This window comes from Nothobranchius furzeri, chromosome 15 (assembly GCF_043380555.1).
Source record: "Nothobranchius furzeri strain GRZ-AD chromosome 15, NfurGRZ-RIMD1, whole genome shotgun sequence".
In the NCBI taxonomy this organism is placed as follows: Eukaryota; Metazoa; Chordata; class Actinopteri; order Cyprinodontiformes; family Nothobranchiidae; genus Nothobranchius; species Nothobranchius furzeri.
The window spans coordinates 1,784,722-1,802,465 of NC_091755.1; positions in this window are offsets into that span (position 1 = coordinate 1,784,722).

Genomic DNA, 17,744 nt, shown 5'->3' on the forward strand with positions numbered 1-17,744 from the left:
TGGCTTCTGAATTTCCTAGAGAGATCAGGTTTGTTTTAATGTACTCCAATCAACAGCCCCTACAACCACAAAAAGGAATGGAGTCATTAGCACTTATGGTTTTTAAATGGCACCCAGAATTATGTTGCACGAAGCACAATTTCACATCATTCTGGGTTCATTTGTGTGAAAACAAGGTCCAATCAGGCTGAAACGTTACAGGAAGGTAGAATCTATTGAGTTGTAAGTGATCTGAACGTTTCATGATGATAGCCCTTTCCTAAGGGGGTCAAACCATGTCCCAAAGGTCACCGGATCTGGTGTCAATTTAAAGAATTAGTCCAGTTACACATTTGTGGGCTTATAACTTGGCTTCTGAATGTCCTAGAGAGATCAGGTTTGTTTTAGTATACTCCAATCAACAGCCCCTACAACCACAAAAAGGAATGGAGTCATTAGCACTTATGGTTTGTAAATGGCACCCAGAATCATGTTGCACGAAGCACAATTTCACATCATTCTGGGTCCATTTGTGTGAAAACAAGGTCCAATCAGGCTGAAACGTTACAAGAAGGTAGAATCTATTGAGTTGTAAGTGATCTGAACATTTCAAGATGATCGCACATTCCTATAGGGGGTAAAACCATGTCCCAAAGGTCACCGGGCCTGGTGTCACTTTAAAGAAGTAGTCCAGTTACACCTTTGTGGGCTTATAACTTGGCTTCTGATTATCCTAGAGAGGTCAGGTTTGTTTTAGAGTACTCCAATTAACAGCCCCCATTACCACTACAAGGAATGGAGTCATTAGCACTTATGGTTTTTAAATGGCACCCAGAATTATGTTGCACGAAGCACAATTTCACATCATTCTGGGTTCATTTGTGTGAAAACAAGGTCCAATCAGGCTGAAACGTTACAGGAAGGTAGAATCTATTGAGTTGTAAGTGATCTGAACGTTTCATGATGATAGCCCTTTCCTAAGGGGGTCAAACCATGTCCCAAAGGTCACCGGATCTGGTGTCAATTTAAAGAAGTAGTCCCATTTACACATTTGTGGGCTTATAACTTGGCTTCTGAATGTCCTAGAGAGATCAGGTTTGTTTTAGTATACTCCAATCAACAGCCCCTACAACCACAAAAAGGAATGGAGTCATTAGCACTTATGGTTTTTAAATGGCACCCAGAATTATGTTGCACGAAGCACAATTTCACATCATTCTGGGTTCATTTGTGTGAAAACAAGGTCCAATCAGGCTGAAACGTTACAGGAAGGTAGAATCTATTGAGTTGTAAGTGATCTGAACGTTTCATGATGATAGCCCTTTCCTAAGGGGGTCAAACCATGTCCCAAAGGTCACCGGATCTGGTGTCAATTTAAAGAAGTAGTCCAGTTACACATTTGTGGGCTTATAACTTGGCTTCTGAATTTCCTAGAGAGATCAGGTTTGTTTTAATGTACTCCAATCAACAGCCCCTACAACCACAAAAAGGAATGGAGTCATTAGCACTTATGGTTTTTAAATGGCACCCAGAATTATGTTGCACGAAGCACAATTTCACATCATTCTGGGTTCATTTGTGTGAAAACAAGGTCCAATCAGGCTGAAACGTTACAGGAAGGTAGAATCTATTGAGTTGTAAGTGATCTGAACGTTTCATGATGATAGCCCTTTCCTAAGGGGGTCAAACCATGTCCCAAAGGTCACCGGATCTGGTGTCAATTTAAAAAAGTAGTCCAGTTACACATTTGTGGGCTTATAACTTGGCTTCTGAATGTCCTAGAGAGATCAGGTTTGTTTTAATGTACTCCAACCAACAGTCCCTACAACCACAAAAAGGAATGGAGTCATTAGCACTTATAGTTTGTAAATGGCACCCAGAATTATGTTGCACGAAGCACAATTTCACATCATTCTGGGTCCTTTTGTGTGACAACAAGGTCCAATCAGGCTGAAACGTTACAACAAGGTAGAATCTATTGAGTTGTAAGTGATCTGAACGTTTCATGATGATCACACATTCCTATAGGGGGTCAAACCATGTCCCAAAGGTCACCGGGCCTGGTGTCACTTTAAAGAAGTAGTCCAATTACACCTTTGAGGGCTTATAACTTGGCTTCTGAATGTCCTAGAGAGATCAGGTTTGTTTTAGTGTACTCCAATCAACAGCCCCTACAACCTCAAAAAGGAATGGAGTCATTGGCACTTATGGTTTTTAAATGGCACCCAGAATTATGTTGCACGAAGCACAATTTCACATCATTCTGGGTCCATTTGTGTGAAAACAAGGTCCAATCAGGCTGAAACGTTACAAGAAGGTAGAATCTATTGAGTTGTAAGTGATCTGAACATTTCAAGATGATCGCACATTCCTATAGGGGGTAAAACCATGTCCCAAAGGTCACCGGGCCTGGTGTCACTTTAAAGAAGTAGTCCAGTTACACCTTTGTGGGCTTATAACTTGGCTTCTGAATATCCTAGAGAGGTCAGGTTTGTTTTAGAGTACTCCAATTAACAGCCCCCATTACCACTAAAAGGAATGGAGTCATTAGCACTTATGGTTTTTAAAGGGCACCCAGAATTATGTTGCACGAAGCACAATTTCACATCATTCTGGGTTCATTTGTGTGAAAACAAGGTCCAATCAGGCTGAAACGTTACAGGAAGGTAGAATCTATTGAGTTGTAAGTGATCTGAACGTTTCATGATGATAGCCCTTTCCTAAGGGGGTCAAACCATGTCCCAAAGGTCACCGGATCTGGTGTCAATTTAAACAAGTAGTCCAGTTACACATTTGTGGGCTTATAACTTGGCTTCTGAATGTCCTAGAGAGATCAGGTATGTTTTAGTATACTCCAATCAACAGCCCCAAGAACCACAAAAAGGAATGGAGTCATTAGCACTTATGGTTTGTAAATGGCACCCAGAATTATTTTGCACGAAGCACAATTTCACATCATTCTGGGTTCATTTGTGTGACAACAAGGTACAATCAGGCTGAAACGTTACAGGAAGGTAGAATCTATTGAGTTGTAAGTGATCTGAACGTTTCATGATGATAGCACTTTCCTAAGGGGGTCAAACCATGTCCCAAAGGTCACCGGATCTGGTGTCAATTTAAAGAAGTAGTCCAGTTACACATTTGTGGGCTTATAACTTGGCTTCTGAATGTCCAAGAGAGATCAGGTTTGTTTTAATGTACTCCAACCAACAGCCCCTACAACCACAAAAAGGAATGGAGTCATTAGCACTTATAGTTTGTAAATGGCACCCAGAATTATGTTGCACGAAGCACAATTTCACATCATTCTGGGTCCATTTGTGTGAAAACAAGGTTCAATCAGGCTGAAACGTTACAAGAAGGTAGAATCTATTGAGTTGTAAGTGATCTGAACGTTTCATGATGATCGCACATTCCTATAGGGGGTCAAACCATGTCCCAAAGGTCACCGGGCCTGGTGTCACTTTAAAGAAGTAGTCCAATTACACCTTTGAGGGCTTATAACTTGGCTTCTGAATGTCCTAGAGAGATCAGGTTTGTTTTAGTGTACTCCAATCAACAGCCCCTACAACCTCAAAAAGGAATGGAGTCATTAGCACTTATGGTTTATAAATGGCACCCAGAATTATGTTGCACGAAGCACAATTTCACATCATTCTGGGTCCATTTGTGTGAAAACAAGGTCCAATCAGGCTGAAACGTTACAAGAAGGTAGAATCTATTGAGTTGTAATTGATCTGAACATTTCATGATGATCGCACATTCCTATAGGGGGTCAAACCATGTCCCAAAGGTCACCGGGCCTGGTGTCACTTTAAAGAATTAGTCCAGTTACACCTTTGTGGGCTTATAACTTGGCTTCTGAATATCCTAGAGAGGTCAGGTTTGTTTTAGAGTACTCCAAGTAACAGCCCCCATTACCACTAAAAGGAATGGAGTCATTGGCACTCATGGTTTGTAAATGGCACCCAGAATTATGTTGCACGAAGCACAATTTCACATCATTCTGGGTCCATTTGTGTGAAAACAAGGTCCAATCAGGCTGAAACGTTACAAAAAGGTAGATTCTATTGAGTTGTAAGTGATCTGAACGTTTCAAGATGATCGCACATTCCTATAGGGGGTCAAACCAGGTCCCAAAGGTCACCGGTTCTGGTGTCACTTTAAAGAAGTAGTCCAGTTACACCTTTGTGGGCTTATAACTTGGCTTCTGAATATCCTAGAGAGGTCAGGTTTGTTTTTGAGTACTCCAATTAACAGCCCCCATTACCACTAAAAGGAATGGAGTCATTAGCACTTATGGTTTTTAAATGGCACCCAGAATTATGTTGCACAAAGCACAATTTCACATCATTCTGGGTCCATTTGTGTGAAAACAAGGTCCAATCAGGCTGAAACGTTACAGGAAGGTAGAATCTATTGAGTTGTAAGTGATCTGAACGTTTCATGATGATCGCACATTCCTATAGGGGGTCAAACCATGTCCCAAAGGTCACCAGATCTGGTGTAAATTTAAAGAAGTAGTCCAGTTACACATTTGTGGGCTTATAACTTGGCTTCTGAATGTCCTAGAGAGATCAGGATTGTTTTAGTGTACTCCAATCAACAGCCCCTACAACCACAAAAAGGAATGGAGTCAATAGCACTTATGGTTTGTAAATGGCACCCAGAATTATGTTGCACGAAGCACAATTTCACATCATTCTGGGTCCATTTGTGTGAAAACAAGGTCCAATCAGGCTGAAACGTTACAAGAAGGTAGAATCTATTGAGTTGTAATTGATCTGAACGTTTCAAGATGATCGCAATTTCCTAAGGGGGTCAAACCATGTCCCAAAGGTCACCGGATCTGGTGTCAATTTAAAGAAGTAGTCCAGTTACACATTTGTGGGCTTATAACTTGGCTTCTGAATGTCCTAGAGAGATCAGGTTTGTTTTAATGTACTCCAACCAACAGCCCCTACAACCACAAAAAGGAATGGAGTCATTAGCACTTATGGTTTGTAAATGGCACCCAGAATTCTGTTGCACGAAGCACAATTTCACATCATTCTGGGTCCATTTGTGTGAAAACAAGGTCCAATCAGGCTGAAACATTACAAGAAGGTAGAATCTATTGAGTTGTAAGTGATCTGAACGTTTCATGATGATCGCACATTCCTATAGGGGGTCAAACCATGTCCCAAAGGTCAACGGGCCTGGTGTCACTTTAAAGAAGTAGTCCAGTTACACCTTTGTGGGCTTATAACTTGGCTTCTGAATATCCTAGAGAGGTCAGGTTTGTTTTAAAGTACTCCAATTAAGAGCCCCCATTACCCCAAAAAGGAATGGAGTCATTAGCACTTATGGTTTTTAAATGGCACCCAGAATTATGTTGCACGAAGCACAATTTCACATCATTCTGGGTTAATTTGTATGAAAACAAGGTCCAATCAGGCTGAAACGTTACAGGAAGGTAGAATCTATTGAGTTGTAAGTGATCTGAACGTTTCATGATGATAGCACTTTCCTAAGGGGGTCAAACCATGTCCCAAAGGTCACCGGATCTGGTGTCAATTTAAAGAAGTAGTCCAGTTACACATTTGTGGGCTTATAACTTGGCTTCTGAATGTCCTAGAGAGATCAGGTTTGTTTTAATGTACTCCAATCAACAACCCCTACAACCACAAAAAGGAATGGAGTCATTAGCACTTATGGTTTGTAAATGGCACCCAGAATTATGTTGCACGAAGCACAATTTCACATCATTCTGGGTCCATTTGTGTGAAAACAAGGTCCAATCAGGCTGAAACGTTACAAGAAGGTAGAATCTACTGAGTTGTAAGTGATCCGAACGTTTCATGATGATCGCACATTCCTATAGGGGGTAAAATCATGTCCCAAAGGTCACCGGGCCTGGTGTCACTTTAAAGAAGTAGTCCAGTTACACATTTGTGGGCTTATAACTTGGCTTCTGAATATCCTAGAGAGGCCAGGTTTGTTTTAGAGTACTCCAATCAACAGCCCCTACAACCACAAAAAAGAATGGAGTCATTAGCACTTATGGTTTGTAAATGGCACCCAGAATTATGTTGCACGAAGCACAATTTCACATCATTCTAGGTCCATTTGTGTGAAAACAAGGTCCAATCAGGCTGAAACGTTACAAGAAGGTAGAATCTATTGAGTTGTAAGTGATCTGAACGTTTCATGATGATCGCACATTCCTATAGGGGGTCAAACCAGGTCCCAAAGGTCACCGGGCCTGGTGTCACTTTAAAGAAGTAGTCCAGTTACACCTTTGTGGGCTTATAACTTGGCTTCTGAATGTCCTAGAGAGGTCAGGTTTGTTTTAGTGTACTCCAATCAACAGTCCCTACAACCACAAAAAGGAATGGAGTCATTAGCACTTAAGGTTTGTAAATGGCACCCAGAATTATGTTGCACGAAGCACAATTTCACATCATTCTGGGTCCATTTGTGTGAAAACAAGGTCCAATCAGGCTGAAACGTTACAAGAAGGTAGAATCTACTGAGTTGTAAGTGATGTGAACGTTTCATGATGATCGCACATTACTATAGGGGGTAAAATCATGTCCCAAAGGTCACCGGGCCTGGTGTCACTTTAAAGAAGTAGTCCAGTTACACATTTGTGGGCTTATAACTTGGCTTCTGAATATCCTAGAGAGGTCAGGTTTGTTTTAGAGTACTCCAATTAACAGCCCCCATTACCACAAAAAGGAATGGAGTCATTAGCACTTATGGTTTGTAAATGGCACCCAGAATTATGTTGCACGAAGCACAATTTCACATCATTCTGGGTCCATTTGTGTGAAAACAAGGTCCAATCAGGCTGAAACGTTACAAGAAGGTAGAATCTATTGAGTTGTAAGTGATCTGAACGTTTCATGATGATCGCACATTCCTATAGGGGGTCAAACCATGTCCCAAAGGTCACCGGGCCTGGTGTCACTTTAAAGAAGTAGTCCAGTTACACCTTTGTGGGCTTATAACTTGGCTTCTGAATATCCTAGAGAGGTCAGGTTTTTTTAGAGTACTCCAATTAACAGCCCCCATTACCACTAAAAGGAATGGAGTCATTAGCACTTATGGTTTTTAAATGGCACCCAGAATTATGTTGCACGAAGCACAATTTCACATCATTCTGGGTTCATTTGTGTGAAAACAAGGTCCAATCAGGCTGAAACGTTACAGGAAGGTAGAATCTATTGAGTTGTAAGTGATCTGAACGTTTCATGATGATAGCACATTCCTATAGGGGGTCAAACCATGTCCCAAAGGTCACCGGGCCTGGTGTCACTTTAAAGAAGTAGTCCAGTTACACATTTGTGGGCTTATAACTTGGCTTCTGAATGTCCTAGAGAGATCAGGTTTGTTTTAGTGTAGTCCAATCAACAGCCCCTACAACCACAAAAAGGAATGGAGTCATTAGCACTTATGGTTTGTAAATGGCACCCAGAATTATGTTGCATGAAGCACAATTTCACATCATTCTGGGTTCATTTGTGTGAAAACAAGGTCCAATCAGGCTGAAACGTTACAGGAAGGTAGAATCTATTGAGTTGTAAGTGATCTGAACGTTTCATGATGACAGCACTTTCCTAAGGGGGTCAAACCATGTCCCGAACGTCACCGGATCTGGTGTCAATTTAAAGAAGTAGTCCAGTTACACATTTGTGGGCTTATAACTTGGATTCTGAATGTCATAGAGAGATCAGGTTTGTTTTAGTGTACTCCAGTCAACAGCCCCTACAACCACAAAAAGGATTGGAGTCATTAGCACTTATGGTTTGTAAATGGCACCCAGAATTATGTTGCACGAAGCACAATTTCACATCATTCTGGGTCCATTTGTGTGAAAACAAGGTCCAATCAGGCTGAAACGTTACAAGAAGGTAGAATCTATTGAGTTGTAAGTGATCTGAACGTTTCATGATGATCGCACATTCCTATAGGGGGTAAAACCATGTCCCAAAGGTCACCGGGCCTGGTGTCACTTTAAAGAAGTAGTCCAGTTACACATTTGTGGGCTTATAACTTGGCTTCTGAATGTCCTAGAGAGATCAGGTTTGTTTTAGTGTACTCCAATCAACAGACCCTACAAACACAAAAAGGAATGGAGTCATTAGCACTTATGGTTTGTAAATGGCACCCAGAATTATGTTGCACGAAGCACAATTTCACATCATTCTGGGTCCATTTGTGTGAAAACAAGGTCCAATCAGGCTGAAACGTTACAAGAAGGTAGAATCTATTGAGTTGTAAGTGATCTGAACGTTTCATGATGATCGCACATTCCTATAGGCGGTCAAACCAGGTCCCAAAGGTCACCGGGCCTGGTGTCACTTTAAAGAAGTAGTCCAGTTACACCTTTGTGGGCTTATAACTTGGCTTCTGAATGTCCTAGAGAGGTCAGGTTTGTTTTAGTGTACTCCAATCAACAGTCCCTACAACCACAAAAAGGAATGGAGTCATTAGCACTTATGGTTTGTAAATGGCACCCAGAATTATGTTGCACGAAGCACAATTTCACATCATTCTGGTTCCATTTGTGTGAAAACAAGGTCCAATCAGGCTGAAACGTTACAAGAAGGTAGAATCTACTGAGTTGTAAGTGATCTGAACGTTTCATGATGATCGCACATTACTATAGGGGGTAAAATCATGTCCCAAAGGTCACCGGGCCTGGTGTCACTTTAAAGAAGTAGTCCAGTTACACATTTGTGGGCTTATAACTTGGCTTCTGAATATCCTAGAGAGGTCAGGTTTGTTTTAGAGTACTCCAATTAAGAGCCCCCATTACCACAAAAAGGAATGGAGTCATTAGCACTTATGGCTTGTAAATGGCACCCAGAATTATGTTGCACGAAGCACAATTTCACATCATTCTGGGTCCATTTGTGTGAAAACAAGGTCCAATCAGGCTGAAACGTTACAAGAAGGTAGAATCTATTGAGTTGTAAGTGATCTGAACATTTCATGATGATCGCACATTCCTATAGGGGGTCAAACCAGGTCCCAAAGGTCACCGGGCCTGGTGTCACTTTAAAGAAGTAGTCCAGTTACACCTTTGTGGGCTTATAACTTGGCTTCTGAATATCCTAGAGAGGTCAGGTTTGTTTTAGAGTACTCCAATTAACAGCCCCCATTACCCCCAAAAGGACTGGAGTCATTAGCATTTATGGTTTTTAAATGGCACCCAGAATTATGTTGCACGAAGCACAATTTCACATCATTCTGGGTCCATTTGTGTGAAAACAAGGTCCAATCAAGCTGAAACGTTACAAGAAGGTAGAATCTATTGAGTTGTAAGTGATCTGAACGTTTCAAGATGATCGCACATTCCTATAGGGGGTAAAACCATGTCCCAAAGGTCACCGGGCCTGGTGTCACTTTAGAGAAGTAGTCCAGTTACACCTTTGTGGGCTTATAACTTGGCTTCTGAATGTCCTAGAGAGGTCAGGTTTGTTTTAGTGTACACAAATCTACAGCACCTACAACCACAAAAAGGAATGGAGTCATTAGCACTTATGGTTTGTAAATTGCACCCAGAATTATGTTGCACGAAGCACAAATTCACATCATTCTGGGTCCATTTGTGTGAAAACAAGGTCCAATCAGGCTGAAACGTTACAGGAAGGTACAATCTATTGAGTTGTAAGTGATCTGAACGTTTCATGATGATAGCACTTTCCTAAGGGGGTCAAACCATGTCCCAAAGGTCACCGGATCTGGTGTCAATTTAAAGAAGTAGTCCAGTTACAAATTTGTGGGCTTATAACTCGGCTTCTGAATGTCCTAGAGAGGTCAGGTTTGTTTTAGTGTACTCCAATCAACAGCCCCTACAACCACAAAAAGGAATGGAGTCATTAGCACTTATGGTTTGTAAATGGCACCCAGAATTATGTTGCACGAAGCACAATTTCACATCATTCTGGGTCCATTTGTGTGAAAACAAGGTCCAATCATGCTGAAACGTTACAAGAAAGTAGAATCTACTTAGTTGTAAGTGATCTGAACGTTTCATGATGATCGCACATTTCTATAGGGGGTAAAATCATGTCCCAAAGGTCACCGGGCCTGGTGTCACTTTAAAGAAGTAGTCCAGTTACACATTTGTGGGCTTATAACTTGGCTTCTGAATATCCTAGAGAGGCCAGGTTTGTTTTAGAGTACTCCAATCAACAGCCCCTACAACCACAAAAAGGAATGGAGTCATTAGCACTTATGGTTTGTAAATGGCACCCAGAATTATGTTGCACGAAGCACAATTTCACATCATTCTGGGTCCATTTGTGTGAAAACAAGGTCCAATCAGGCTGAAACGTTGCAAGAAGGTAAAATCTATTGAGTTGTAAGTGATCTGAACGTTTCATGATGATCGCACATTCCTATAGGGGGTCAAACCAGGTCCCAAAGGTCACTGGGCCTGGTGTCACTTTAAAGAAGTAGTCCAGTTACACCTTTGTGGGCTTATAACTCGGCTTCTGAATGTCCTAGAGAGGTCAGGTTTGTTTTAGTGTACTCCAATCAACAGTCCCTACAACCACAAAAAGGAATGGAGTCATTAGCACTTATGGTTTGTAAATGGCACCCAGAATTATGTTGCACAAAGCACAATTTCACATCATTCTGGGTCCATTTGTGTGAAAACAAGGTCCAATCAGGCTGAAACGTTACAAGAAGGTAGAATCTACTGAGTTGTAAGTGATCTGAACGTTTCATGATGATCGCACATTAGTATAGGGGGTAAAATCATGTCCCAAAGGTCACCGGGGCCTGGTGTCACTTTAAAGAAGTAGTCCAGTTACACATTTGTGGGCTTATAACTTGGCTTCTGAATATCCTAGAGAGGTCAGGTTTGTTTTAGAGTACTCCAATTAACAGCCCCCATTACCACAAAAAGGAATGGAGTCATTAGCGCTTATGGTTTTTAAATGGCACCCAGAATTATGTTGCACGAAGCACAATTTCACATCATTCTGGGTTCATTTGTGTGGAAAAAAAGGTCCAATCAGGCTGAAACGTTACAAGAAGGTAGAATCTACTGAGTTGTAAGTGATCTGAACGTTTCATGATGATCGCACATTCCTATAGGGGGTAAAACCATGTCCCAAAGGTCACCGGGCCTGGTGTCACTTTAAAGAAGTAGTCAAATTACACATTTGTGGGCTTATAACTTGGCTTCTGAATGTCCTAGAGAGATCAAGTTTGTTTTAGTGTACTCCAATCAACAGCCCCTACAACCTCAAAAAGGAATGGAGTCATTAGCACTTATGGTTTGTAAATGGCACCCAGAATTATGTTGCACGAAGCACAATTTCACATCATTCTGGGTCCATTTGTGTGAAAACAAGGTCCAATCAGGCTGAAACGTTACAAGAAGGTAGAATCTATTAAGTTGTAAGTGATCTGAACGTTTCATGATGATCGCACATTCCTATAGGGGGTCAAACCATGTCCCAAAGGTCACCGGGCCTGGTGTCACTTTAAAGAAATAGTCCAGTTACACATTTGTGGGCTTATAACTTGGCTTCTCAATATCCTAGAGAGATCAGGTTTGTTTTAGTGTACTCCAATCAACAGCCCCTACAACCACAAAAAGGAATGGAGTCATTAGCACTTATGGTTTGTAAATGGCACCCAGAATTATGTTGAATGAAGCACAATTTCACATCATTCTGGGTCCATTTGTGTGAAAACAAGGTCCAATCAGGCTGAAACGTTACAAGAAGGTAGAATCTATTGAGTTGTAATTGATCTGAACATTTCATGATGATCGCACATTCCTATAGGGGGTCAAACCATGTCCCAAAGGTCACCGGGCCTGGTGTCACTTTAAAGAAGTAGTCCAGTTACACCTTTGTGGGCTTATAACTTGGCTTCTGAATATCCTAGAGAGGTCAGGTTTGTTTTAGAGTACTCCAAGTAACAGCCCCCATTACCAATAAAAGGAATGGAGTCATTAGCACTTATGGTTTTTAAATGGCACCCAGAATTATGTTGCACAAAGCACAATTTCACATCATTCTGGGTCCATTTGTGTGAAAACAAGGTCCAATCAGGCTGAAACGTTACAGGAAGGTAGAATCTATTGAGTTGTAAGTGATCTGAACGTTTCATGTTGATCGCACATTCCTATAGGGGGTAAAACCATGTCCCAAAGGTCACCGGGCCTGGTGTCACTTTAAAGAAGTAGTCCATACACTTTTGTGGGCTTATAACTTGGCTTCTAAATATCCTAGAGAGGTCAGGTTTGTTTTAGAGTACTCCAATTAACAGCCCCTATTACCACTAAAAGGAATGGAGTCATTAGCACTTATGGATTTTAAATGGCACCCAGAATTATGTTGCACGAAGCACAATTTCACATCATTCTGGGTTCATTTGTGTGAAAACAAGGTCCAATCAGGCTGAAACGTTACAGGAAGGTAGAATCTACTGAGTTGTAAGTGATCTGAACGTTTCATGATGATAGCCCTTTCCTAAGGGGGTCAAACCATGTCCCAAAGGTCACCGGGCCTGGTGTCACTTTAAAGAAGTAGACCATACACCTTTGTGGGCTTATAACTTGGCTTCTAAATATCCTAGAGAGGTCAGGTTTGTTTTAGAGTACTCCAATTAACAGCCCCTATTACCACTAAAAGGAATGGAGTCATTAGCACTTATGGATTTTAAATGGCACCCAGAATTATGTTGCACGAAGCACAATTTCACATCATTCTGGGTCCATTTGTGTGAAAACAAGGTTCAATCAGGCTGAAACGTTACAAGAAGGTAGAATCTATTGAGTTGTAAGTGATCTGAACGTTTCATGATGATCGCACATTCCTATAGGGGGTCAAACCATGTCCCAAAGGTCACCGGGCCTGGTGTCACTTTAAAGAAGTAGTCCAATTACACCTTTGAGGGCTTATAACTTGGCTTCTGAATGTCCTAGAGAGATCAGGTTTGTTTTAGTGTACTCCAATCAACAGCCCCTACAACCTCAAAAAGGAATGGAGTCATTAGCACTTATGGTTTTTAAATGGCACCCAGAATTATGTTGCACGAAGCACAATTTCACATCATTCTGGGTCCATTTGTGTGAAAACAAGGTCCAATCAGGCTGAAACGTTACAAGAAGGTAGAATCTATTGAGTTGTAATTGATCTGAACATTTCATGATGATCGCACATTCCTATAGGGGGTCAAACCATGTCCCAAAGGTAAGCGGGCCTGGTGTCACTTTAAAGAAGTAGTCCAGTTACACCTTTGTGGGCTTATAACTTGGCTTCTGAATATCCTAGAGAGGTCAGGTTTGTTTTAGAGTACTCCAAGTAACAGCCCCCATTACCACTAAAAGGAATGGAGTCATTAGCACTTATGGTTTGTAAATGGCACCCAGAATTATGTTGCACAAAGCACAATTTCACATCATTCTGGGTCCATTTGTGTGAAAACAAGGTCCAATCAGGCTGAAACGTTACAAAAAGGTAGATTCTATTGAGTTGTAAGTGATCTAAATGTTTCAAGATGATCGCACATTCCTATAGGGGGTCAAACCAGGTCCCAAAGGTCACCGGGCCTGGTGTCACTTTAAAGAAGTAGTCCAGTTACACCTTTGTGGGCTTATAACTTGGCTTCTGAATATCCTAGAGAGGTCAGGTTTGTTTTAGAGTACTCCAATTAACAGCCCCCATTACCACTAAAAGGAATGGAGTCATTAGCACTTATGGTTTTTAAATGGCACCCAGAATTATGTTGCACAAAGCACAATTTCACATCATTCTGGGTCCATTTGTGTGAAAACAAGGTCCAATCAGGCTGAAATGTTACAGGAAGGTAGAATCTATTGAGTTGTAAGTGATCTGAACGTTTCATGATGATCGCACATTCCTATAGGGGGTAAAACCATGTCCCAAAGGTCACCGGGCCTGGTGTCACTTTAAAGAAGTAGTCCATACACCTTTGTGGGCTTATAACTTGGCTTCTAAATATCCTAGAGAGGTCAGGTTTGTTTTATAGTACTCCAATTAACAGCCCCTATTACCACTAAAAGGAATGGAGTCATTAGCACTTATGGATTTTAAATGGCACCCAGAATTATGTTGCACGAAGCACAATTTCACATCATTCTGGGTTCATTTGTGTGAAAACAAGGTCCAATCAGGCTGAAACGTTACAGGAAGGTAGAATCTATTGAGTTGTAAGTGATCTGAACGTTTCATGATGATAGCCCTTTCCTAAGGGGGTCAAACCATGTCCCAAAGGTCACCGGATCTGGTGTCAATTTAAAGAAGTAGTCCAGTTACACATTTGTGGGCTTATAACTTGGCTTCTGAAGTCCTAGAGAAATCAGGTTTGTTTTAGTATACTCCAATCAACAGCCCCTACAACCACAAAAAGGAATGGAGTCATTAGCACTTATGGTTTGTAAATGGCACCCAGAATTATGTTGCACGAAGCACAATTTCACATAATTCTGGGTTCATTTGTGTGAAAACAAGGTGCAATCAGGCTGAAACGTTACAGGAAGGTAGAATCTATTGAGTTGTAAGTGAGCTGAACGTTTCATGATGATAGCACTTTCCTAAGCGGGTCAAACCATGTCCCAAAGGTCACCGGATCTGGTGTCAATTTAAAGAATTAGTCCAGTTACACATTTGTGGGCTTATAACTTGGCTTCTGAATGTCCTAGAGAGATCAGGTTTGTTTTAGTATACTCCAATCAACAGCCCCTACAACCACAAAAAGGAATGGAGTCATTAGCACTTATGGTTTGTAAATGGCACCCAGAATCATGTTGCACGAAGCACAATTTCACATCATTCTGGGTCCATTTGTGTGAAAACAAGGTCCAATCAGGCTGAAACGTTACAAGAAGGTAGAATCTATTGAGTTGTAAGTGATCTGAACATTTCAAGATGATCGCACATTCCTATAGGGGGTAAAACCATGTCCCAAAGGTCACCGGGCCTGGTGTCACTTTAAAGAAGTAGTCCAGTTACACCTTTGTGGGCTTATAACTTGGCTTCTGATTATCCTAGAGAGGTCAGGTTTGTTTTAGAGTACTCCAATCAACAGGCCCTACAACCACAAAAAGGAATGGAGTCATTAGCACTTATGGTTTGTAAATGGCACCCAGAATTATGTTGCACGAAGCACAATTTCACATCATTCTGGGTCCATTTGTGTGAAAACAAGGTCCAATCAGGCTGAAACGTTACAAGAAGGTAGAATCTATTGAGTTATAAGTGATCTGAACGTTTCATGATGATCGCACATTCCTATAGGGGGTCAAACCATGTCCCAAAGGTCACCGGGCCTGGTGTCACTTTAAAGAAGTAGTCCAATTACACATTTGAGGGCTTATAACTTGGCTTCTGAATGTCCTAGAGAGATCAGGTTTGTTTTAGTGTACTCCAATCAACAGCACCTACAACCTCAAAAAGGAATGGAATCATTAGCACTTATGGTTTTTAAATGGCACCCAGAATTATGTTGCACAAAGCACAATTTCACATCATTCTGGGTCCATTTGTGTGAAAACAAGGTCCAATCAGGCTGAAACGTTACAAGAAGGTATAATCTATTGAGTTGTAAGTGATCTGAACATTTCAAGATGATCGCACATTCCTATAGGGGGTAAAACCATGTCCCAAAGGTCACCGGGCCTGGTGTCACTTTAAAGAAGTAGTCCAGTTACACCTTTGTGGGCTTATAACTTGGCTTCTGAATATCCTAGAGAGGTCAGGTTTGTTTTAGAGTACTCCAATTAACAGCCCCCATTACCACTAAAAGGAATGGAGTCATTAGCACTTATGGTTTTTAAAGGGCACCCTGAATTATGTTGCACGAAGCACAATTTCACATCATTCTGGGTTCATTTGTGTGAAAACAAGGTCCAATCAGGCTGAAACGTTACAGGAAGGTAGAATCTATTGAGTTGTAAGTGATCTGAACGTTTCATGATGATAGCCCTTTCCTAAGGGGGTCAAACCATGTCCCAAAGGTCACCGGATCTGGTGTAAAATTAAACAAGTAGTCCAGTTACACATTTGTGGGCTTATAACTTGGCTTCTGAATGTCCTAGAGAGATCAGGTATGTTTTAGTATACTCCAATCAACAGCCCCAAGAACCACAAAAAGGAATGGAGTCATTAGCACTTATGGTTTGTAAATGGCACCCAGAATTATTTTGCACGAAGCACAATTTCACATCATTCTGGGTTCATTTGTGTGAAAACAAGGTACAATCAGGCTGAAACGTTACAGGAAGGTAGAATCTATTGAGTTGTAAGTGATCTGAACGTTTCATGATGATAGCACTTTCCTAAGGGGGTCAAACCATGTCCCAAAGGTCACCGGATCTGGTGTCAATTTAAAGAAGTAGTCCAGTTACACGTTTGTGGGCTTATAACTTGGCTTCTGAATGTCCAAGAGAGATCAGGTTTGTTTTAATGTACTCCAACCAACAGCCCCTACAACCACAAAAAGGAATGGAGTCATTAGCACTTATAGTTTGTAAATGGCACCCAGAATTATGTTGCACGAAGCACAATTTCACATCATTCTGGGTCCATTTGTGTGAAAACAAGGTTCAATCAGGCTGAAACGTTACAAGAAGGTAGAATCTATTGAGTTGTAAGTGATCTGAACGTTTCATGATGATCGCACATTCCTATAGGGGGTCAAACCATGTCCCAAAGGTCACCGGGCCTGGTGTCACTTTAAAGAAGTAGTCCAATTACACCTTTGAGGGCTTATAACTTGGCTTCTGAATGTCCTAGAGAGATCAGGTTTGTTTTAGTGTACTCCAATCAACAGCCCCTACAACCTCAAAAAGGAATGGAGTCATTAGCACTTATGGTTTTTAAATGGCACCCAGAATTATGTTGCACGAAGCACAATTTCACATCATTCTGGGTCCATTTGTGTGAAAACAAGGTCCAATCAGGCTGAAACGTTACAAGAAGGTAGAATCTATTGAGTTGTAATTGATCTGAACATTTCATGATGATCGCACATTCCTATAGGGGGACAAACCATGTCCCAAAGGTCACCGGGCCTGGTGTCACTTTAAAGAAGTAGTCCAGTTACACCTTTGTGGGCTTATAACTTGGCTTCTGAATATCCTAGAGAGGTCAGGTTTGTTTTAGAGTACTCCAAGTAACAGCCCCCATTAGCACTAAAAGGAATGGAGTCATTAGCACTTATGGTTTGTAAATGGCACCCAGAATTATGTTGCACGAAGCACAATTTCACATCATTCTGGGTCCATTTGTGTGAAAACAAGGTCCAATCAGGCTGAAACGTTACAAAAAGGTAGATTCTATTGAGTTGTAAGTGATCTGAACGTTTCAAGATGATCGCACATTCCTATAGGGGGTCAAACCAGGTCCCAAAGGTCACCGGGCCTGGTGTCACTTTAAAGAAGTAGTCCAGTTACACCTTTGTGGGCTTATAACTTGGCTTCTGAATATCCTAGAGAGGTCAGGTTTGTTTTAGAGTACTCCAATTAACAGCCCCCATTACCACTAAAAGGAATGGAGTCATTAGCACTTATGGTTTTTAAATGGCACCCAGAATTATGTTGCGCAAAGCACAATTTCACATCATTCTGGGTCCATTTGTGTGAAAACAAGGTCCAATCAGGCTGAAACGTTACAGGAAGGTAGAATCTATTGAGTTGTAAGTGATCTGAACGTTTCATGATGATCGCACATTCCTATAGGGGGTCAAACCATGTCCCAAAGGTCACCAGATCTGGTGTAAATTTAAAG